We start from the raw sequence: 468 nt of genomic DNA, 5'->3' as shown, positions 1-468 counted from the left end.
ATGCAAAATAAAAACATTTAATTAAAAAAAAATTAAAAAAAATCAATTGGATTCCTCAATAGTAACAATGACAGCACTGAACAGGACATTAGGAAAGCAATACCATTTACAATAGCCACCCAAAGAATGAAATATCTAGGAATAAATGTAACCACAGAAACAAAGAAGCTATACAAAGAAAATTACAAAACACTACTACAAGAAACCAAAAGAGACTTACAATAGTGGAAGAACACACCATGTTCATGAGGATAGGAAGACTTAACATTGTGAAAATGTCAATATTACCCAAAGCAATTTACACATATAATGCAATCCCAATCCAGATTCCAAAGACATTCTTCAATGAAATAGAAAAGACAATTACAAAATTTATATGGAAAGGAAAGATACCCAGGATAAGAAAAAAACTGCTTAAGAAGAACAGACTTCCGGAAAAAGATGGCGGATCGGGTGGAAGTGTAGTGA

Source organism: Chrysochloris asiatica, unplaced genomic scaffold (assembly GCF_000296735.1).
Source record: "Chrysochloris asiatica unplaced genomic scaffold, ChrAsi1.0 scaffold00107, whole genome shotgun sequence".
Taxonomy (NCBI): Eukaryota; Metazoa; Chordata; class Mammalia; order Afrosoricida; family Chrysochloridae; genus Chrysochloris; species Chrysochloris asiatica.
The sequence above is the reverse complement of the archived record's forward strand: the minus strand, read 5'-3'. Positions refer to the sequence as shown.